Source organism: Plecotus auritus (assembly GCF_963455305.1).
Source record: "Plecotus auritus genome assembly, chromosome: 6".
Lineage (NCBI taxonomy): Eukaryota > Metazoa > Chordata > Mammalia > Chiroptera > Vespertilionidae > Plecotus > Plecotus auritus.
In genome coordinates, this window is record NC_137773.1 from 28,260,107 (window position 1) to 28,283,515 (window position 23,409).

Genomic DNA, 23,409 nt, shown 5'->3' on the forward strand with positions numbered 1-23,409 from the left:
GGACTCCAGAGCCTGTACCTTTAACCACCATACACACTGCTGCACAAACTGGCTATACTGTCAGCACTTCTGGAAGCATTTTCATTTTTTACCTACCCTTGTTGCACTGTATACTTAAGCTACTAACCACTGACAATGCAAAAAAGATAACATGATCTCTGAAGGACTGCAGTGAAACTTCTGGTGTCAGCTCCCTTCCTGTTCCAGGTCTCCCTCAAAACGCCCAACTCTTCCTCCAATTTTAATAAAGAAAAGTTTCCCAGTTCATTGCAATACTTAATATCCTGAGAGAACAGGAATTGGAAACTGATGAATCTTCTCAGGCTACATCTCAGCCAAAGTCAACAGACTCCAAACCCCTCTTATAGGCAGTCGCTGTTTACAGAACATGTAACCGGAAGAGGGGGGTTTCAGATTACTGGAAAACTCTAGCCATGGTTTTCCCAACTCTTCACAAAGTTCTGAGTCTTGTCTGAAGGACAATATCACACTTTCCCTGTCAACAAATCCTTCCCCAAACTATCTCTACCCTTCTGTCTCAAATCCTGTCTGTAAGTAGCCAAGGCACAGGGTGGGTGAAATTGTGCATCTACTTGTGGCCCTTCTAGGATTAGCCAACCAGCCTAGGTCACCACCAAGATCTCACTAAACTATTAATGGTGGCCACCACAGAGTCCATGCCCAAACCTGAAGCTGGCTCACTTTCTAGAACTCCTCCTACCCTCAAAAACCCATCTGAGCAACTCAAGGCATAGGTAATACAAGTGTATTTTGGAACTGTATTCCTGAACCACACTGTTACAGGCTGAACCGTGTCCCCCTAAAATGTATATGTTGAAGTCCTAAGCCCCCAGTACCTGAGAATATGACTGTATTTGGAGATACAGCCTTCAAAGAGGTAATTAAGGTAAAAGGAGGTCATACTGGTGGGCCCTAATTCAATATTACTGGTGTCCTTATAAGAAGAAAGTAGGACTCAGGTAATAGCTGAGGGAAGGCCATGTGAAGACACAGGGAGAAGATAGCCATCTATAAGCCAAGGAAAGAGGCATCCGAAGAAACCAACCTGCCAATCCCTAGATCTCAGACATCCAGGCGCTAAAATGGTGAGAAAATACATTTTTGTTGTTTAAACCTTCCAGTATGTGGTACTTTGTTATGGCAGCCCTAGCAAACTGAAATGCACACTGTTCAAGTTGTTCCAAACTCTTAATTCCCCTGCCACTCTGTGCAGGGCACAGGCAGGCTGGTATCCTTTCTGAAGCAATCAGCCTAGACCATTAGTCAACAGAGCCAAATATCAGCAGTACAATGACTGAAATTTCTTTTGAGAGCCGAAAACCGACTTCTGCACATGGGCCACGAAGTTTCAATCGCACTGTACGTGCCCGCCCGCACGTGGTATTTTGTGGAAGAGCGACACTCAAGGGGCCAAAGAGCCGCATGTGGTTCGCGAGCCGCAGTTTGCCGACCACTGGATACAGTATGGCCACTGGGCACAAAAGTCACGATTAGACAGTCAGTCCACTGAGTGCTTGAGTCAATGAAGACTGTCTTTCAGGGACTGCGGGCGGATCGGGCAGACCCAGGACAAAACCTTATGTCTGTTTTGTTAATTATAGAATTGATAAATAGAATTTTTCTTTTTAGAAATGAATAGAATTAAAACTGAGTCAAAACTATCCAAAGACAGATATCTAGGCTCAGCACCAATACTTCTGTTCTAGACCAACTAAGCTTTTCCTGTAGCAGTAATAAAGAACTGTGTTAAACAGATCCTTACAGCACTCTGCAAGGCCAGGATTTCTGCCCAAACACCCTCAATACTACAGGAAGAGAGGAGGGGACGCTGGGGAGGAAAAGCAGAAGAGAGGGGACCCTTTCTCAGTTAACAAAAGGACAAAAAAAAATCCCTTCTGCAAAACATCATCCAGAGTATGAGAATGTCCAGTCATCACATAGTTAGGTGTAGAGTAAGCTTATTTCAAGGGTGACCAGGAGTTTTTAGAGTCCTATGATTAGGGTATGAGGCTCCAAGCCATGCAAGATTCCTAAAGGTTGTGGGGCTTCAAGAATTACTTACAGGCTAAGAAGCAAGGAGAGAATATTTCAGTTGGGTGCTGCTGAAGCTAAAGCAGCAGGAGGGTGAGCTCAAAGCCTGGTACAATACTGGGCACCTAAGTATCATAATTAAACAGCTAGCATTTATTAAGCAACCACTGAGCCAGGCCCTGTGCTAAGACTCTTCGGCTACTCCAGCTCACAATAGCCATGGCAGGGAAGGCTACTATTACTCCTATTTAACAGCTTAAAATAAGACCAAAAGAATATGAGCTCAATGAAAGCATGTTTTTTCCCCCCATTTTGTTGGTTAATATACCCCCTAAGAGCATACAGCAGTGGCTGGCTTATAGCAAGCACACAATGTTTATTTGTGGAATAAATGAAGAAGAGGTTACTTGACAATGTCACAGAAGGAGCAGGCCCCGGATTTGAACCCACACTCTCAGCTTCTGCTCTGTGACACAGGGTAAAAAAAAAAGTTGCTAAAGAGATGGGGGTGGGGGGAGAATCCTGGCACATAAGACAGTTTGGTCCATGGCACGTTTCACAGTATCTACACCATCTGCTCCTCAGCACTGGCAACGTTACTCTGCACCCAGAGTACAGAGCAATTATTCAAGGGACCAGTGCCCATAAATGATCACGGAAAAGGGCAGCCAAGAATGCTCCCTTCCCTTATACCTGTGACACCCTGAGGCTTCACACACAACAACTTGTGTTGTACCCAGTAAGTCACTGTAGTGTGGGAGGGGGAGATGGAGGAAACGTTATTGGAGATTCATTCATCTGACTCGCCAGGACTCCGTTGGCTACAGCTGGTTCAATCTACAAAGGAACTTCCCGAAGTGTGGTAATAAGCACACCACTTTGCAGTGTACAAAATCATTTTAGGTGGCACGTAAATAAACATTAGAGTTGATAGACTGATTTCTATGGTTACTTTGGTTTGGGGCAAATTATACTGGTGTTTTATTTATGGCCAAGTTATAAAATACTCTTGTAAAACAAAGAGTGTCCTTTCAAAAAGAACAAGTACACCCATTTGAAGAAAAATATTAGGTGAACAATAGAATAGGTGTTACGTCAATGTGGCAGAAAATCATGATAGAAACACATGAGTGACTAAAGTTTGGGAAATATGGTTTCCTGGAATTTTCTAAGTTCTCTGTGTCATATGTTCCCATCCCTGCAACTCACCCATCCACCCAGATATGCCATAGGTTAAAAGGGAGAGAATTTACAGAGAATACATTTTAAATTTTCCATCAAAATCTCTTAATAAATGACTATACCTGAGAGACAGACAGATTGATAGAGATTGAGAGAGGCAGAGAGTGACTGAGAGACAGAGACAGAGAGCAAACACACAGACACAAAAGGCATGTTCATGAAGATATTATGAAGTTAACAACAGGGCTTGACCTGGGGCTGAAGTCCTGCCCTCTGCCTGGAGAGAGCTGTAACACAGAGCTCCCTTTGATGCTAAATTCCACACTGATTCTTTCGGCTATTATTTTATGGCATGGTAGCTTAGCTCAGCCCTGTCCAAAGCATTGTACTGAGGTCTCTGGGACCTGTTCCAACAAAAACACACAATGAGGCCTTCTCTCTCTGATAAAGCCAGGCGCCCCTCCCTCTGTGATCGCCTCCCCTACTCCTCCCAGACAAAAGTAAAGTCCCATTCTGAGAAGAGTTCAGCCAGCCAAATGCTGCCTTCTCCTCCTTACCTTCCCCATTGGGGATGATCAAATTTCAGTTAGGCTGTGGGTCTAGGAGGGTGAGCTGAACTCCAGGACAGAACCTAGGGGTGTGGTCAGCTCCAGGGGAGATAAGAGCACCTTCATGGCTAGAGAAGGAAAAGCTGAAAGGGAAGCAATGGTGCCACAACCTGCACCAATCCAATGTAAGCCCCATGAGCGCAAGGACTTGCCTTATTCATCTATATTCCCACAGCCATATGCAAACAATGTCTGATGCTCAGTAGGTACATAGTAAACACCTATAGAATGAACAGATGAATGAATGGGTGATGAATGAATGAATGAATGAGTACGTGGGTGAATGGATGGATGGGTGAATGGTGGGTAAATGGCTCCAGCAGGGCTGGGAAGAGTAAGTGAAGAGGAGGTATGACTGTAAGATTATTTTATCCTTTTTTGCTTGAGAAGTAGCAACTGTATAAACAGGAGATCCCAAAGGACTAATTTTCCCTTTCACAGCCACCCCTAGCAGGTGGTGCATTAACACGGAATTTTTTGACCCCCTGAGCCATCTAGGCTCATAGCAGATTGCACCAAACCAAATGCCTTGACTCTCCAGGTCATGCTCAGATATCCCAACCTGTATCTTGATCTCTATCATCTGAAACAAGGAAGAGATGAGCCATTCAGGAAATGATAATGACTTGCACTGACTGACTAGATCCCTTCTTCTGAGAAATTCAAAGTCCTTCACATCCTGGCTTCCCTCAAGGGATTCTTATTTAGAGTATATATATATATTTTTTCCTTTCCTTCTTTTTCTGGTCGCTTGTCTGAATTTTCTAATCACTCTACATGAACATAGGTTACTTGAGCAATAAAGATGTCTATCACAGACTGATGAGACACACAAATAAGACCATTCAAAACAGACCCTGAAAGCGCATATTTATGTTCCATTTTAACATTTTCAAATTACAAAATTTAACACTGCCATTCCATGCAATTGCATTCACCTAAGCCCTTTGAAAAGCAAGCTGTAAATTTCTGATAAAAGTCAAAACTCATAACTTAAAACCAGAACACCCAGCCACATAGGCACTTATTAAAGGGGCAACTAACTTATGGGCAAGGTGCCAGAGAATTAAATAAGTAAAAAAACACAAGCTTACTAAGCAATACACCATATATGGTAAAACGTATGTTCAGAGTTCATTCGTGGTAAGAAAAGCTGCTCTGCATCTCTCTTCCGGTGGCAGAAACTTCCACAGCAGCTGACAGGGGCCGAGTACCATCTGTAATAAGAGAAGAGCTCTTCTTTTTTGTGGGGCTGATTGGTTCATCTTGGAGCTCAACTCTAGTCTCAAACAGATGGACCAAGCTCTAAGTAGCTCAACCACCAGCTAAGAGGGCCTCCATTTCTGCCCAGTCCTGGGATTTCATTAGCAATGGCCAGTCCATTCCACAAAGCAATAACAAGGAAAGCAGCTGGGCTAGCGATCAGAAGACCTGACTTCTAGATCCAATTCTAGCCAGATCCTGCACTTCATGCCTTGAAGACTCCATTTTACAAGAAATTAGTAACACCAGCCATATCTCACCGGTAGCTGAGGATAAAAACTAAGGCAACTGTTAAACTGTGTAAGGGAGAGAGGGTAAAAATTAAGTACCATTAAGCAAAATTTGATACTAGTTAGATAAATGGAATTTCACCACCTCTAACTATGGCTGAAATTTAGGCAGGAAAGAGATTCAACTATTGTGCAGTCCGACGTTCTCCTAAAACACAACATTCTTAAACTTAAAAATAAAAGAAATGGACAGAACTTCCAAGTTCTCATTTTCCATCCACCTTCCTCACTAGGAAATGGCAAAACTTTTAAAGTATGGCCGGTGAGAACTGCATGAAGATAGCAAACAATAAGCCCCCAGTTTCCAAGGTAAGCAAGGGGGAAGCCACCTGCACATGGTCCAACAGAACCCTCTGTCCTGGCTGGTGTTCCCACCCTGTCCTCAGCACCCCGCCCCCCCGGAAGCTGGGGTTGCAATGTGGGTGTGAACTTGAACATTCTGGCCTTGTATCAACAAAAAAGGGGGTGAGGAGGACAGCCAGGTCAAAGACTTCCCAAGGCTGAATCAATAGAGCTGTCTGTAGACAGAGGGGCAGCAAATAAAGTGTATTAGACACACCAGGCTGTGCGGCCGCCTCAGGGAGTCTTTGCTAAGCATGGCCCAGAGACTCCATGCCCCATTCCCCTTCCACACACAAGACTTCCATAATAAAGCTGGACTGATGTGCTACATCTCTGGGAATGAGATTTTAGGTAGAAATTGCTGAATTGAGAGGCTTGGATTTTTAAGAAAACAGATGGCATTTGAATCCTAGCGGGCCCCTTAGTGGCTCTGCATCTCTCATCCAGTGGCAAGTTAAGTGAACAACTTGCTAAATATTCCTGACCTTAAGTTGCTTCATACAAACATGAACTAACCATACCTTCTAACACAATTGTTGGTAGGGTCAAATTACATCATGCCTGAAAGCACTTTGCAGAGTGTTCAGCTCAATGCATTTCACTCTTATGAACATCACACAGAGCATCATCACTATTGTTATTATTCACATTGAGAAAAGTGGCTGTGTGTACTTCAAGATTATGTTACAGAAACTCCCTACCTCCAAGCCTGAGAGGCACTCTAGTGCTACCTTCACCCTTGGGACAAGGGCTGCTGTTCTGTCCCACAGATCTCACCAATGTACTGTTTCTGCAGAGCCTCCGGCCTCAACAGAAGACCCACCCCCACAAAAAGGTGCATGCCCTGAACAGAATCAACTGTCAGCTTGCCCCAAACCTGAAGAAGAAATCCAACCTGTACTTGGTTCTGGCTTCCTTACACTACCAAAGCAACTAAAGATGGCATGTGCCCATCAGCTGCCTGCATTTACACAGAATCAGGTATCCAAGTCATGGGGTTACATGCTGGGATCGTCCTTTCCTGGTTTCACTAACCTTTCATTTTGGTCTCATCCAGGTATCACTCCAGTTGCCCATATGCGTAATTATATAAAAAATGAGAAAGGAGGCAAAACCCAGCGACCACCATGGATATCAATAGCTCCATTCCCAAATCTTTTTTGGAGCAGTGGCTCCCAGATTTGAGAATTTCAACAACCAACTTGAACTAAATACAGAGACACAGACCCAAAGACACATACTATTGCAATATTTTATTATGTCAAGCAAGCATAACCATTTAAATATATATATATGTGTGTGTATATGTATATATATAGTCACTTAATATATAAAGAATAGTCTTGAGTATTCCAAAATAGTAAGAAAGACACACTCATAGAATAAGATACAAACCTCTGCATTATATAAATTTAGTTTTATGAAAAACTCATATTATATTGCCCATGTTTTCTCAGCAAAAACTGTGGGACTCGGCATTTAAGAACTGATGCTCCATGAGGAGGTATGCTCCTTTCCTGTTAAGGACTATCTATTAGTGCTGGAAGAGGATAAAATACATCCCAGAACCCATGTCCAGAAACAGCAATGGAAAGAGAAGCCTTCTGCCCACATTGACAAATATGACAAGAGAAGCAGCTTTAGCCTCCAGGAACATCAGGATCTCTCTGGCTAACTCCAGCTGCCCTTCTTAACTTTCCCAATTTAAAATCTGTCCAGCTCACCTTTCTGGGTCCTAGTACTTCACTCCAGGTTACTGCTGCTTTACTGGCTAATCCAAACATCATTCCCACATTTAAGACTTCCTATTAACCCATCTTTTTATACTCCCCTTCAAAAATCTGCTCAAGTTAAACATAAATTTACCATATGATCCAGCAATTTCACTCCTAGTTACCTTCCTAAGAGAAATGAAAGCATATCTAAGCTTCAATTGTCTCATGTGGAAAATGGGGATAATCACAGAATCTTGCTCATAGGGCTACTGTGAGGATTACCACGACAATATACAGAAAGCGCCTACCAGTGTTGAGGCAAAGTCACAAAGGAAGTGCTCAGTAAGTACAGCAGTTAGTGACACCTCCTGGACCTGTCTCTCTATAAACTATACAGTCCTCAGTTATCAAGGACCAAGGTTTTTATTTCTTTTGTATTCGTGTGTTCCCTAGACTTGCAGACAAGAGATGCTCATTGCTGGAGTCCTGCACAGGTGAGGCTTCCAAATGGCCCTGAAGCCTTAGAACACAGATGCCTACACGCCACCGGAGTCCCTGCCTGTGGACCCCCAACTTCTCCAAGGTGAACTGTGAACATGGCTGCAGGGCTCTGATAATTCCATTCTTGACTTCCTCTTTACCACCAGCTCAACAATACCATGAAGAGGAGGAAGTGCCATCAGAGGTTTCCTTCTGCCTTATTTCTCAGCAAAGATGTTTGGCTGCTATGCAACCAGTGTTTAATGGAAGACGGGGTTAGTCGTGAAAGGCTGAGTTTCTACTAGCAACAACGAAAGTCTGGGGGCCACAGAGGAGCTGCAAATAACATCACATCCCTGCATCCTGTTCAAAATTCCTCAACTCATTTGTAGTGATCATAAAGGCAGCCAAAGATTCCAAACAGGAGAACCAATGGGATTAAATTAGAGTTGGCAGATTTCACAAATAAAAGTCCAAAACAACTGGTGAGGTTTCAAGATGTCAGTTGCTGGAGAGCTGACCAGGAGCAGAGATGAAGGCCCCCATGAAGTAAAAGAGGCTGAGAATCAGCCCCTCCCAGCTTCTCCCAGCCCGAGTCCAGCAGAAGTGCTTGGAAATTCTGTTGATACTCATGTGTTTTTTTAAATGAACAAGTGAACCACACAGATTGTCAACATGGGACAAAGATCTACCATCCACCAAAAGTGGAAAAGTTATGAACCCCACAGTCCAACCCAAAAAAGAAGGCCAGAAGAGAGAATTAAAGGGAAAGAAAAACAGTGCATGATGGTACCAGCTGAAGTTATGAAGATGAAAAATCCCAAATTGTCCTAGACATGGAGAAACTGCATAAAATGGAGTTTTAACCCAGTACAACAGCCACAGGTAAATGAGAAGGTGCTGAAAGACAAGCATAAAAAAGCTGTGTGAAACCTTTGAACATATTCTACAACTCTGAAAAAGAGAATCCAGATATTTACAAAGAACAAAGAAAGCTAGAAGTAGAATATGAACAGAAGAGGGCTCCACTTAGCCAATATTTTGATGCTGTCAAGAATGCTCAGCATGTGGAAATGGAGAGTATTCCTTTGCCAGATATGCCGCGTGTTCATTCCTTCCAACATCTTGATCCAGGACATTCCACTTCCTGGTGCCCAGCCACCCTCCATCCTTAAGACTTCAGCCTATGGACCTCCAACTCAGGCAGTTCCTATTCTTCCTCTTCTTGGACAGGGTGTTTTGTTCCATGTTTGCCCCCTGGCAGAAAACCTCTAAGTCTGTCCCCTAGTCCACCTCCTCCTCAAGTCTTGCAAATATATGGCCCTAAAGTGGGCTTTGCCCGAGGCTCCTCCCCCTCATCAGGAGATGAAGACGTTATTTAGTCCTGAACTTGCTCAACAGGGTCATGATGATGATGTTTCCAGCACCAGTTAAGATGATGGCTATCCTGAGAACAAGGATCAAGATAAACATGATGACAGTACTGATGTCAGCTACACAGACAGATTAGATGGAGAAAGTGAGGGGGATAAATTTGTACATCATGATGATAATGAAAGAGACAACAATGAATAAAAAAATCAGGTCTGAGTGTACGATTTGAATATATGCCTGGGAAATCAAGGAAGAAAAAGAAGAACATTAAAGAGCTGACTCTTTTTCAAGCCATGATGCTTCAAATGGCAGGTCAGGAAATCCCTGAGAAGGGATGGGAAGTAGAGGAATTTTCAGAGGACGATGATGAAGGTGACTCTGAAGCAGAAAAGCAACACAAAAACAGCATAAAGAAGAATCTTTCTGATGGCACATCTGCTTCCTCACAGCAACAGGCTCCCCCACAGTCTGTTTCCCCTTCTCAGATACAAGCACCTCCCATGCCAGGAGCACCCCCTTCTCCACCTTTACGGCCACCTGGACTACCTACAGGCCTTCCTCCTGGACCACCTCCAGGAGCTCCTCCATTCCTGGGAACACTTGGAATCCCAGGACTCCAATGGAGGACCTTTACCCTGACTTTAAACTCCAAGACTACCACCAGGCCGACCTCCTGGCCCTCCCCCAGGTCTACCTCCAGGTCTGCCTCCTGACCCTCCTCCTCAGGGGCCCCCACCAAGGCAACCTCCCCGTGGCATGATGTGCCCACCTTTGGTGCCTCCACTTGGACCTGCCCACTCGTGCTTTTCCCACCAGCTTCCTTGCCAAACTCAGGAGTTTTAAGTGTTCCACCCAACTTGAATCAGCGACCCAAGATTGCACTCTTCTCAACGAGTGCAACCACCATTGAGAAGAAAGCCGCAGCAACCATCAGTGCCAAGCCACAAATCACTAATCCCAAGGCAGAGATTATTCGACTCATGCCCATCACACTGAGGGTCTGTCGGGAAAAGAAAGAGGCTACTGCTGGTGCCCAAAGAAAGTAAGAGCATGATCCTGCTGTGCCTCTTGCGGAAGCAGCCCCCAAATCTGGTCCATCTGGTCCCATCTCAGTACAAACTAAGGATGATGTGTATGAAGCTTTTATGAAACAGATGGAAAGACTGCTGTGACAACTTTTGATGCCTGAACATGCTTTTGTTCACATCCTTGGTTCATGGAGAAAGAGGCTCTTAGGAAACTTAGGCAAAAGAGCTACTTTCACTGTCATGATATTTCCTAATTTCATTTAAGGTAATATCTTTATCCTTGTTTGGGAATTCACTGCATATAATAAGAGAGGGCATTTCATTCAGAATCAGTTGGTTACTGAAGCAGTTTTACTAACTTCCATTCCCTTTCATACCCCCATTTTCATCCCATCTCTTCCCCTCTCCAATTCTTTGGGAACCTGTGATCAGGGGAATCTTTGTTACTTATTTGTTTTGATTTTCTTATGTGCTGTGGGCACTGGAATAGAGATTTTGGTGGGGGAGAGAAGGGATTATTTCACCCCATCTTGCCTTTTGTGTTTATTTTTAATATTTTCTTATAAATATTTTGTAATACTGTAATGACACGAATCACAACATCATTTCCTAATACAAAGTGAGATGTATGGAAAGAAAATGTACAATTATTTGATTAAAATTACTTCCCACTGACCTAAAAATAAAAAATAAAAACATAAGACAGCCAGGTAAAATTAAACAAATATTTGAGGGCTGACTTACACTTCAAACTTTTCATTGCTTCTCTGAAATTCATATTTAAGTGGGCATCATTTATTTTATCTGTTAACTCTGGATTAAATCAATACCACAGATAACTATTTTCTTTCCCTAACACATGAAAATCCATTTTCAATTCAATTAACTATTCTTTAACATATATAGAAAGGTAAGGTTCTCTAATGTAGTGGGAGTCTATGTATGAAGCTGGATTAATGGACCTAAACTAGCCACCATTTACTGAGGGTGTGCCAGCAATGTGCTAAGCACTTTAGATGCACTATTAGCTCACTGAATCCTCAAAGTAGCCCTATAAGGTAGGCTCATGTACTTTTATCTCTCTTTCACAGGTGAGCAAGTAGGCTTAGAGAGGGTGGAATCAAACTCAGGTTTCGGCCTCCCAATTTAAACCAAAATGTTAAGTCTAGGGACCACTCGCCAGACTCAGGTGTCCCTGAGCTAATTCTAAATCTCCAGCACCACAGTATATTAATTATATTTCAATAAAGCTGTTTAAAATGCTTTTCAATGCCCACTTCTCTATCAATAAAACTGAGAAACTTCAATCCACAAAACCTCTAAAGCCACTTTGGTTGGTGATTATAATTGCTTTTTCTCCCTGCCATTGTACTGCCAGATCTCAGCAACTTCACCTTTCATGAGCCTTTCCACTAAAATTAAGGACAGAAAAAAATGAAGGCAACCAAACTTTAAAGGAGAAATATCTTGGTGACTGGGTATAACTCTGTTAAAGGATGCTTTAGAAATAAGACTAAAATCAAAATGAAATATGAAAAATGTCAATTTCAACACATCCACTTATAGCCTTCATCACCAATGAGAATGGAGCTGGGCTACAAATGAGAAAACCGTAGTAGCCATTACTGTAAAAAAGAGTATTTTCTAGGCATCAGTTGTAAACAAATGCCTCATTCATATAGAAGGTACCACAGAACAGTTGTTCTCATCTCACACACACAGCCTCTGGAGCTGCCAGGGACTTAAGAGGGAACAGATCCTCTTTGATGCTCTTTTCATTCAGTTTTTGTCCCCTTTCCACAAGGTTACTGAACCTGACCTACACCCACTCTAGTCTCCCCAGACAGACGGCAACTGTTTATATGGATACTCTAACCAATGGCTGGCATTACAGATGAGCATGAATGGCACAGATTTGATGCATTTTTAAACAATGCAATGTTTCCCCAAGAGGTATGAGCTACTCTAACCATGAGAGTTCAGGACAAGGCATTTTCATCCTTATTCCTCATCCTTATTTCTCATAAGGAAAACGGTTGGGTTCAGACACAAGAGTAGCCAAAAGCAGGAGGAATTCTTCAGCATATTTGCCTTTGGAAGGCAATATATCTCCTTGGTAACAGTTCTAAAAAAGAAAAGGGGGGGAGGGGGGAAAAAAACCTCTACTAAATCTTACACCTTAGCAGGCTGTTATTCATGCAAGGAACCATTCCTTTTTCTCAAAGGGATGCTTGGGATTTTTCGTTTCGTTTTGTTTGTCTTTATTAAAAAGGGGCATCTAATGTCTTTCCAAATGGATCCCGTGACTTTCTCATCTATGAAATGGAGATGGTGGTAATAGCGATAGAATCACTACCTTATAACAGTGATTTTCAACCTTTTTCATTTCATGGCACACATAAGCTAATTACTAAAATTCTGTAGCACACCAAAAAACACATTATATATTTTGCCAATTTGGCCAAAAAAAAAAAATAGGTATAATTTTGATTCACTCACACCAGATGGCTATTGATGTGTTGGCTACTGTCACTTTTTTATTTGACAATCTAAGGGAAAAGAGGTCAGTGTCCCTGACTAAACAGTCAGGTATTGAATGTTTTAAAAATTCTTGTGGCACACAGGTTGAAAATCGCTGCCTTATAAGGTTGTTTTGCGGATTCAGTGAGAGCGTACACAGGATTTACAAAAGGTCTTTGCACACTCGGCATCATCAACAGATAGTAGCTATGACTGTCAGTACAGCACTAAAACTGTGGATATTAACTAGGGGATGACAGGAGAGAGAACTGGATGATTGTAAAACACAATTCAAAAGGCTCCTACAGAATTAATTCCACAGCTCAAGATCAAAGAATCAAAGCTATGCCAAGAAAACAATTTTTAAAAGAAAGAAAAAGCAGTCAGCCCTGTACCCCAACCAACTAAACCACACATCCAGTGTTCATGTGATTAAAGATGCCTGAAGGCCCTGGCCAGATAGCTAAGTTAGTTAAAGCCTCATCCAGATGCACCAAGGTTGTGGGTTTGATCCCTGGTCAGAATCAACCCATGAATGCATAAATAAGTGGAACAATAAATTGTTCTCTCTCTCTCTCTCTCTCTCTCTCTCTCTCTTCTTTCTCTCCCTTCCTCCACCCCTCCCTCTCTCCTTTCTTCTCCCCCTTCCTCTCTCTCTAAAATCAATAATTTTTTTTTTAAAGATGCCTTAAGAACAGGAGATGGCACCTGCAGTGAGCTGATGACTGAATCGTACACAAAGACACACACACTCTCTCACACTCTGCCCATCAGTGACCTGATGATCCTCGTCGGGGAAGATCAGGACCCATTCAATATAAAGGTCTGGACACTTGCTTTAGGCTGGAACAAAGAATGAACCTGGCATCTGGCATCGCTTCCATCTCTCACTACCACACCCTTGCTTTCCTCCCACCCAGATGCTAAGACCTTGAGATAGCAGACATACAACTAGGAGTTTCCAAGCATATGTGAGCACATGAGAACACGCTGCTGATTTCCAAGAAGATCCATGGAAAGTCAGGAAATTACTGAACATCACAAGAAGCACAAATAATGGGACTAGACAAGAAAAATAGCCTGGGATTCTGACGGCAGTTTAATGTAAGAAAAGCCCAAATAAAGGAGGAGGGCTGGAGGGAGGGAAGGGACTCCAGTGAGTCATAAAGAGCAGAAACGAGTAATCTGTGTCTCTATGGTCCTCCCAGTTCTGCACCCCAACCTTTACATTGAGTGAATGTATTTATCGTTCATCTGCTTAGTCTGGATTTCTTCATAGTTATTTACTCTGCAGTAAATACTTTCTGGATAATCGTGCCAGACAATGGGAAGATAAGCATGGCTCCTCGCGGAGCTCACATTCAAGGATAATAGAAGGATAACAAGGTACCACTTTTAAATTTGTCCTGATGGATCAAGCCATTTTGTTTAACACTGTGCATCTCGCTGCATCGGCCCAATGAATCACAAGCCAGTGAATAAGCAGCTGTGAAGCCAATTGCAGCGGTGCTCCTGTGGCTCGTGTCACTCTCTGTGGCTCACAGAAAAAATCCTGCTGAGAAATTCATAGGGACAAACACCCTCAGCCTCAAAGCATCACTGCCAGGACTGCTGAAAGATGGGAGGGAGGTGGGGGAGACCACACTTCCCACCATATTACAAATTAAGATGTTTGTCCTGACAACCATTTGTGAAGCAGTCGTTTTGTGTCAGTCACTGCAGGTGACTGAGGATACAGCCACAGACTCTGTCCTCACGAAGCTTAGAATCTAAACAGACCCTACAGTCTACATTGTAATACATTATGAGAAGGACCCAAGATTCAGAAGACAAATCTCTAAGGGGGAGGAGGGCATTAAAATATTCCTCTAAAAAACCCACAATTGTCATTCCTGATAGTATTCACTGCTGCCAGAGCTGTGACCACAACAGGAAAGGTGACCGAATTTGTGAGGTTGTTAGGTCTGCTGCAGAATATATTCAGGGCATCTCTTCAAGGAATTCTAATTTGGGAAGGAACAGTGTCACCTAAATAGGGCTGTTCCCGGTTCAGGAAACTGCTCAAAGGCTGTTGGGCTTCAGGGAGACCGCTCGCATGCAGACAGCATGGCAGTGGGTGAAGAGGCCCACATTGCCATCAGACCTGGATTATCTTCTCAGCTCAGCCAAATGTGCTACAGCCCCAAACTAGTCAATTCCTTCCCTTTGGGGTATAGTTTCTGCTTTTATAAAACTGCAAGAAAAATAGAAAAAGGAGAAGCATGGGGGAGAGAGGGGGGGGTAGATGACAGTTCAATGATTGTGTACACATAAACAAACAGCAGTTCCGGAAGCCAGCTTTAGGTGATATGATTCAGTTCCCACCGGAAACTCTTTGCTCTTCCTCTTCCTCCTACGCACCATCAAGTGCACTTTCGCCATCACCACCCTTCCAGGAAGAGTATCTTTTGAAAGGCAGCTCTTGGGCAATCTACAACTTCCTAAAATGATGTACAATGCTCCACTGAAGGGGGCAAACTAAAGCACAGTATCCAGCAATGCCCCAAACAAACCCCTGTTTCCCTGCTGTGGACCAGAGAGACCTAGCAATTGCAGAAGGTCACTAGATAGGGAAGCCCAGGGTGGCTTCCAGAGGAAGACACACTTGAGCTGAGATGTGAAGGCAGAACAGTTATGGGAAGGAAGGCAGAGGAGTGCTACATAGAGGGAACTGCGTGTGGCAATGCCTGTCATGGTAGGCACATGAGCTTCTAAGGGAGCAGAACAGGGCCTGTGGCTGGAAAATGCAAAGATGGTGCAAGATAGAACTACAGGTGGGCGAGACCATGATATGGTTGCAATCAGTGGCCACTATGGGTTTTAGGCGATAAGGTGACATAATCAGACTTTCATTTTGAAAAGACCAGTGTGGCTACAGAGTGGCCAATGAGCCCCAATGGTGAATACTGGCATCCACTAAATGGAAACAAATGTCCGAGACACCAAGAAAGAGAAACGCTGGGCAGAGAAGAAGGGAGAAGGCTCAGGTGGATGGAAACATCTTGTATCCAACCCCCAAAATATCCTAAGCAGCCCCAACATCAACTAGGAGCTTGTAAGAAATGCAGAATCTCAAGCTCCAGCTCAGAACATGAATTTTAACACGGTCCCCAGGCAATTCAAATGCACAATAAAGCTTGAGAAGCACAGCTTCTAGGCAGAGGGGTACCAGCCTTTGGAACGCGTCAATTATACCACTGAAGTCCTGCATTTTCAAGCCCAGCTTTAAACACAGTCTGCAATGAAGCTGCAAAAGCCAAATACCTGCCCTATAGTTTAAGTAAAATGGAATCACACACAAGGCTTGCCATGAAAGAACTCATCCTACGCCAGCCAAGAGGGAAACTAGCATCTACTTGCTCCTTGATCCTGCTAAAACCATGAGAATAACAACCACACAGGGTGACTAGGGCCTTGATACAAAGAAACATCCTATATCCATCCTCCCAACTATCCTCAGCAGAATCCAAGTTGCTGGCAAAGCTTCCAGAAGCATCCATGAGTCAGCCCCTCAATACTCAGCTCTATTCACCTTGCCACCCACTGGAAAATGAGCAAAGTCATTTGCAGCATTCATCAATCTTGCAGATCACAGTTCTATCAAGCCATAAAAACACTTGCTGACTTAATCACTGCTTTTCTGTGACGCCTAAACTAAGTCCTTTAATCATTATGTGTCCCAGTTTTTTCCCATCTACAAAACAGGAACCCTAGCATTTATGCCCCCAGGAATGCTTTAGGGATTAGGGAAATAATGTTTTCATTGCTCTTGGAGGCTTATCTGTGCTATTTAGTTCATAAAGCTTTGATTATGTCACTATGCTACTAGGAAAACTTACAGTGGCTTCCCAGTAGCCACTGAAATAAGGTATCGACTCTTCAATGTGGCACCTGAGCCTTCCACAATCTAATCCCAAAACACTTGCATTCTTGTTGCATAAATGCTCCAGCCAATCCCTTCCTACGTTCACATGTCCTGTTTGTTGAGACCTAAAGTAAGAGTAGGCACTGACCAAACAAAGGGAGACAGGAAAGGCACAGGGACACCAGGTAGAAGGAACAGAAATACTCAATGTACTGAAGCTGGGAAATCTATCATCCACTGGAGAAACCGAAACAAATCACAAGGACAGGAACACAGAGCATAGACACGTAGGCAGTGTGAGGCTGAGGGAGTGGCCAGGGGCCAGAATACACAGGGCTCCGAAAGCCATATCCACACATCTGGACTTTATCCTTAAAGGACTAGTGGGAATGTTCTTGAAGGCAACCATCCTATATAATAAAAGCCTAATATGCAAATTGTCCCCTCGGGCAGTAGTTCCACCAGGATACTGCTAGTCCGACTGCTCGCTATGACGTGCACTGACCACCAGGGGGCGGCGCAGAACATGGTGGGCGTCGGCAATGCAGCGCTGGCAGCGGGCGGCAGTGGAGGCACTGCCAGCCCCAATGGGCCCCAACGAGAGTGGGACTGTGGCGGATGGTGGAGCAGATGAGCAGAAGGCGCCAGACCAAGGCAGGTGTGAGCAAGGACCTGATCACCCCGTCGATTGCCCTGCAGATGGCAACCAGCAGTGGTGGCTCCCTCCCAGGCGTTGAGGGAGCTGGGCAGGGGGCCCGGCCCCAACCAATCACCCTGCAGATGGCAACCAGCGGCCAGCAGGCCCTGATCGCCTGATGGGGCCAAACCCCGGCCCCAGGCTGGGGCTGGGACTGGGAACTGGAGGGTGGGTGGTGGCAACAACCTCCCACAGTGCCCAGGCATGGGGCTGTGACCTCTCGCTGGCTACCTGGGGGTGGGGGTGACAGAGACAGAGGTGGGGTGAGAATGCGGGGTGTCCTCTGAGCTCGCTCTCACTCTCCCTGCTACCCTCCCCTGGGACGCCAGGGCTCACGCACCCCCTGCACTCAGGTGCCAGGTGCCCTCAAGGAGCCCGCCCCGCACCCATGCAGCCTCTTTTGGGTGAGCTGGGCCGCAGTGGCCAAGACCCCAGGGGCCAGTTGAGCTCCCCATGGGTTTGCGCAGGAGCCAGTCTGCAAGGCCGGCCAGGAGAGAGCGCACTGCCCATCCGGCTTCTGTGCGGCGCCACTGGACGGCCCAGAGGCCCATGCTGCGCCCCAGCCCACAGCGTCCAGCTGCGCTCACCAAATCTCTGCACCACGGGGACTCGGACTGGGCACTGTGACTCAGGTGATCTCTTTTATTCAGGTTTGGGACCCACCCATAGCCCTTAGGCAGGCAATTCCAGTAATAGCTCCATGATAGCCCATCAGCAAGGATTTACATAAGACTAAAAGGTGGAAGTTGCTTCAGCTCCCTTTGTCTCAACTCCACCGTGGGTGCAGGGCTCTGACCCTTGCCAGAGCCTTCAAGGTGGACTATCCTTCCGGACTCCTTGTCCACCTCTTTCTGCTAGTGAAGGCAATGGGCAGCTTCCAACAGTGAAGGCAGAGGGTGCCTCCAGAAACATTTTTTGAAACTTTCAAACCACTCCACTTGGCCCTCTAATGAAATTCAAACTGTTTTTAGGAAATAACTGTGGCAGTTTTAATAGCCATACATTGTCTCTTTTAACCAGAGATTATAATCACAGAACCAAAGACATACTAGAAACTTTAGCAATCATTTACTCTAACCCCTTATTTTAAAGATAAGAAAACTACAGTCCTGAGGGATTAAGTGATTTGCTCAAAGACAGAGGCAATTTGTGGCAGAGTCGATATTCAAACCTATGACTTCTAGGCCAAAGAAACTGGGATGTAGTAAACATTCTGATATAGGAATCAAAGCATTCATTCATTCAACAAATATTTCTTTAAGGATGCCATTTTAAGCACTGGGAATTCAGAAGTAAACAAAGACAAATAAATACCCTTGCCCTTGCAGAATTTTCAGTCTAGTAGGGAGATGCAGACAAAAGAAGAAGCCATAGTAAATAAATTATACCATATGTTAGAATGAGAACAGTGCCACAGGAAAAAAGTAGAAGGGAGAAGTGTGATGGAAGAGGCTAAGAAAGTCACTTAAAGAAGATGAGTGCTTGCAGGACACTGAGACTTGGAAAGCTCTTGTGATCCCTATCCATTCCATCATAGCTCACCTGCACAAAGTGAGGTAATAAGGCTGAAACTCTGGGGAGAAATTCTGCCCTTTTCCTAACTGCAGACATCCATCCACCAAGTTCAACAAACACAAATCCACAATTCTAACATCCTCTCTGATAAAACGGGGGGTGAAGTGGGGAGACAACTCTCTTTCTGGCTTTAATAAGAGGCCTTGATAGGCTGATGAATTGGAATGTAGTAAAAAATTGGACAAGGAGGAAATTTCAGGCTGGAAGAAGAACGAGTACATATTCTGTGTTTCAATAATGAACCAAGCCAATTATTTCAGTTACTGCCAAATATGGATTAAAATGTGGGTCACTTCCTGAACACACCAGAAATGAAACTTAGATTGGCACCAAGTTCCCAAAACCTGATGAAGAGTTGCTCAGAACTGAGAAAAAGAGGGCATCAAAAGAGGAAGAACAATGGAAACTACAAAAAGCTGGGCCCCATCTCCCTCCTGCCCCCCACTCACCCCACCACCACCAAGCACGCTGTACAGTGGCAAAGGATCAACACCATAATTCCATTTTCTGAACAGTCCTCACTGTAACCCCACAAGATGGGTACTTTTACCAAACTCACTTTACAGATGAGAAAATTGGAACAATTGAGTCTCTGAGAGGTTAAAATGCCCATACAGTTCACAAGAAACACAGACAGGACTAGAACCCAGGTCTACCAGACCCCACAACCATACTGGACCTCAGCAAACTTTGGCCCTTGGCCTGTTTTTTGTATGTCTGACCCAGGAGTTACAAATGGTTTTTACATTATTAAAGGGTTATAAAAGCAAAGACAGAAAAGAATATACAACAGAGGCCCTATGTGGCCCACAGAACCTAAAATATTTACTATCTGGCCCTATACAGAAAGTTGCTGACCCCAGTAGTCAAATCCACTGCACTAGCTGTCGGCAGGTAGCAAACAAGTACTACTGAATATATTTTGTTTCCCAAACCATAAAGATGGAGAGCTAGTGGTCATATGCGAGGCTATAAAGCAGTCATTCACTGGCTGTGGGTTCTGAAACTCTCCTGTATTACTTAATAGTTCTCACACAACATTTTGCTTTTATCTCCTTTAATATTTACCAGCAGGAGCAGTACCCGCCCCCCTCTCTCGTGTGCACCTGACACCCCATCCCCTACTCACTAGGCACTTGGCTCTGAAACACTATTTTCAGGCTGCCCAGTCTGCCCAATCCTGGTCCCCAATACGTCAAAACTGTTTTTTGTTTCTCCCCCTCCAAATCTGAATTTCCGGGATTACATTATTAAAACATAGCCTGATAGCCCAAACTAACTTATCCATATGGGGGAAAAAACGTGAGATATTCAGGAGACACAGCCCTTTCTCTTCCCTGGATGGCCCCCGTTCAATTTACTCAGGCTAGTGTGGAGGAATTTTGTTGCCTTGGCCGCCTGGCAGCTATTCCCCCTACTTCTGTATTTATAGCACCCTAATATTCCTCTGGGAAACCCTCCCTCCCTCCCTGATTTTTGGAATATTTATTTCATATGCTGTTGACTCCACTCTGGGCTCTGGCCAAGCGAGCTTCAAGGATTATCTCAAGGATAACCACGTGATTCACAAAAAGCCAATGAGAACCATGCTCAGGGCTTCTGTTCAAACTCCTGGCCACAAGTCATCTTTCCAATGCGAGGGAAGAGGCCATTTGAGAATGGTGCCAGCCTAAAGGAAAACAAGGTTGAGAGATGCAAGAGACCTGGCCTGCAGACACGTGAGCCACAGACCAAACTCAGGACATCCCTGGGCTTCCCAGCTATGGACCAGAGTAAGTCTCCTTTCTGCTTAAGCAGCTTGGATTAGATCTTCCCTCCCTCATGAGGGAGAGCAGCCTGCTGCAACTGTGCCTTATTAAAACCAAGTGATACGGTGGTGGTACAAACTGCTTCTACTGTCAGCAAAGTTCCTGGCCAATACTCTGCGTCCCTGCTGAGACCAAAGGGACCTCACCTCTCTGCAGGAACAGGGGCTCTCTGAGAGATGTCAGAGCCTTCTAATTTAACTCAGAGTTATCTGATTAGAGCTGGGATCAGGGGGACTAAAATAGTAAGATTCTCACAATCAGTACTTCAAATTAGTACACTTTACCTCCTCCCACCCAAAGCTAGTATCTCTCCATCCTCGAAGGGAAAACAGAAAAAAAAGGCAAAGGGAATACAACAGTCATAGGGCAAGTTCTCCTGCTTCTATTATGTCCAGGGTTGCTTGGCAACTGGCCTCAGCCTGGTTATTCTGGTAGACAAGCAGAGGAATGAATGTCAGACCTCCAGGTCACACCGCATGTCCTGTTTATTGCCCCTTGACTGGAGAGCAGGGGTGAGTTCATGCTGTTCTACAAAGCTGGCAGAAAACAGCCAATAGGGAACCTGCTGTCCTCAGGGGCTCTCCCATTGGGTTTCTGTCTCTCGCACACTGGCCAAAGTCCTCTAACTTTTGCCTTCAATGAAGATAAACTGTGGATGTTCCCCCAAAAAACAGATTTAAAATACTTTCAAAAACAGCTTAACAGAAAAACAGAGGGAAATTTCTGACAGAGAGCGAGCTTTAATTGTATTACGTATTAAAGATACTAGAAATCAGTAGGGAGTGAAAGGCATGATGTATAGTCAGGAAAACAGGCCAGCTCGTATTTTAGACTCATGACCCTGCTCACTCCACAGCCACCTCCAAGGATTCCGGCAATGAAAGCACAGCCACGGTGCTCTCTGTCTCTAGGTCATGGACTAATTTCAGGCATCTGAGAAGTCAGTAGAGACAGACACCTCTGCATTTAGCAACACATTTCAAAAGTAACTGTGGTAGCAGGTCTCTGAGTGGTCAGTACACTGCAGGAGCAGAGGGGAAAAATGTGGGTCAACGAGTCTCTAGTGCTTAGATGTCACAAAATAGGACACCTGTGTGTGGAAAGGCAGAGATGTGATCCTGTTCCTTCTCTCTCCCTGCCTGCTCCTAAATTAAATACCTAAAAGTGATTGGTTTTCCATAGATAACAGAGACCCCAGCCCAAGAGATAGAGAGAGACAAGAGACTGGCTTTCATGCTTAAATTCTATTTAGCAAGAATCCAGTCCTAAATCCTAGAGGCTGTGTGGGAAACACTGTCGTTTGTTGGCAGAGTTCCTGCTGAGACCCTTTGTCCACATGGAACTATCCAAATAAAATGATATTAAATTTTATGAAAAGTCACTACAGGGTTTCAGAGAAATTTTGTACCGAAACTATGACTTGGGGCAATCCACTGGAGGAGCAGAGATGTGGTTCCAGCCTGGGAACACTGTCAACAAACAGCACACAGAGGCCTGTGATGTGAACAAAAGTGGGAGAAGTATTTTTCTTAATCTTTTTAGAGGAAAATGAAAAAGTCCTTTATAATTGATTGTGAGGCTTATCACGGGTGCCTTCCCATTTGTGGAACAATAACTAAAATGACTATTAAAACTAAACCTTTTATTTGACAGTCAAATTACAGCGGGAAGGTTAGGGAGAGGTGGGGGAAATAAGAGATCAACTGAAGGACTTATATGTAACCAACAGATGCAAAACATTGGGGGGTGAGGGTATGTATGGGAGTGGGGTGGGGGGGCAATGGTAAGATATGTACACATATAATACCTTAATAAAAAAATTTAAAAAATCAAATGAAATGACATAGTCAAAAAAAATAAAATAAAATAAAATAAACCTTTTAAATAGGAGGGTATGGAAGAGAATATATACTCTACTATTCAAAAGTCTCCCTTTTTAAAGAAGCATTAGCAAACAGTCTTGTTGATTTTAAGAGTCAGCTATAAGTCCATTTCTTCTAGGTTTGAAGACTATGAAGGAATCAATTCACAGGTTAACTGGCCCAGCCAAGGAGATCTGGGCCTCCTCTTGGCACTTATGACAGATGTAGAAACGCTAGATTTCTCTTTCCTTTTCTCTGCCTGATATAAGTAAAGATAAAGAAATAGAGACCTAAGAGGGAAGAGGAGTGAGCAAAGGCAAAGCGGTGGGAAGCAAGGAAGAGGCTGCTGATAGCGTTAATCAACTCTTACTCCGATTCTTGCTTTTTTTAACTCATCATTTTTTTGCTACCCCAAAGACAGACTGGATCACCTTCCAATCAGAGAGGTTACACCTGATCTGTCCAAGGTGGAATCTTAAAAACAAAATAAAATCCCAAGAGAACCAAGGAATGCTTGAGGCCAGGAACGGAGAGAGTTGCTTTTAGAGCACAATCAGGTAGTCAAGCAGGACTCTTTGAAGGGACATGCGACAAAATTTCACCTGTACCGGGAAGGTTAGAGGGTGAGAAGTACTATGAAGACTATAAAACGGAGTAATGCCCAGTTGGTGTGGCTCAGTGACTGAGCGTCGACCCATGAACCAAGAGG

General features: G+C 44.2%; 1 protein-coding gene and 1 pseudogene across 5 annotated transcripts in view; one reads left to right on the forward strand and one right to left on the reverse strand.

The window, feature by feature from the left end:
- Nucleotides 1–23,409, reverse strand: part of ARHGAP26 (Rho GTPase activating protein 26) — a 428,404-nt gene that overhangs the window by 381,230 nt on the left and 23,765 nt on the right. The window lies entirely within an intron of this gene.
- LOC308250100 (WW domain-binding protein 11-like) lies at nt 8,608–10,478 on the forward strand (annotated as a pseudogene). The gene has a single exon. The product of its transcript is annotated as a WW domain-binding protein 11-like (transcript).